Genomic DNA, 1,309 nt, shown 5'->3' on the forward strand with positions numbered 1-1,309 from the left:
CTCTGATTGTGAAGAATGGGTTGTTTATATCAGATGCTTTTGTAGGGACTACTTTGTTAGAATTTTCTGAAGGTTCTTTTGTGGGTGCTTTTTCAGGATTTATTTGTGAACAATATTTGGAATCAGGAGAAGAGATCCATGGTTTTGATAATGAAGTTTGGGTTTCAGCAATGTGTATCCATCCGACTGAATTAGTTTCATTGGAAGATCTTTTATTCTCTTTGGCTTACCATTACTTTGCCTTTGACCTCTTCTGTAAGCATGGTTTCTGTAAAAATGTGAAATTTTTTTGAAGAAGTTTTTGATGAATTGAATAGGGTGATTCTGATAAATTTCAAATGTTAAAACGGAGATTGTTTAAAGAGAATGTACACGTAGCATAATTTTTTTGTGGTACCTAGATATGGATCCAGAGGCTGCACGATCTGCCCGAGAATCCCTTGCATGACCTTGCATTTCACATGTCCAACATTCTTGATACGGGGCTTGATCGTCACACCCTCTCAGTTCTCATTGCCCTTTGTGACTTGGATCTGAACCCTGAGGCTCTGGCTGCTGTGGTTAAGGAACTCCGACGAGAACCCTCTCCCTCATCCACGATGCCTACTGCTCCACCAAAGTAACTTAAATGGGTTTGTGGTATTCAATAATGCTACGGACACCGGCACTGTACACCAAATTCTTATACCGAATTACTTATTCCATGACTCACATCAGTCACGTTTCACATTCACAAATATTTTACTAGTGAACGGTTGTTCATCAACTATGGACGATCGTTCATCAACTATGGACGGCCGTTCACTTACGATGGACTCCCGTCCATATTTATGGTTCGTGATCTGAAAATAATTTTTAAAAACTTAGATCTATTCAACAACAGGGAAAGTAAATCCCTTGAGCCTATGCCTTTACCACTCGGTTAATCCATTGTTAGTTAAGCATAATGTTTTAACTATTATTAGATTTACATCAATTATGTTTTAATTAATAAAAAAATGTCTCAAATCATGCATTAAAACATATAAAACGTTAATTCAAGTCAATTCATTAATTATCATTGATGATATTATTTCAGTTGACAGAATTGATAAGAAAAATCGCATTGTTGGAAGGCGAACAACAAGAGGAAGCAGTGAAGCAAGCCAAAGAAACCCTAGAAGTGCTTGAAGGAGAGCTTAAAGGGAAGAAATTCTTTGGAGGAGACGCAATTGGCTTTGTTGACATCACTTTGGGATGGATTAGACTATGGTTGGGAGTCCTTGAAGAAACTTCAAATGTTCAAATATTTTGATTCTGAAAAATTTCC

At 37.1% G+C, this 1,309-nt stretch overlaps 1 pseudogene; it reads left to right on the plus strand.

Moving 5' to 3' along the window:
• Positions 1 to 403: 403 nt before the first annotated feature.
• Positions 404 to 619, plus strand: LOC116125705 (annotated as a pseudogene).
• The last annotated feature ends 690 nt before the right edge of the window (positions 620 to 1,309 follow it).

The sequence above is a fragment of the Pistacia vera genome, unplaced genomic scaffold (assembly GCF_008641045.1).
Source record: "Pistacia vera cultivar Batoury unplaced genomic scaffold, PisVer_v2 Contig1694, whole genome shotgun sequence".
In the NCBI taxonomy this organism is placed as follows: domain Eukaryota; kingdom Viridiplantae; phylum Streptophyta; class Magnoliopsida; order Sapindales; family Anacardiaceae; genus Pistacia; species Pistacia vera.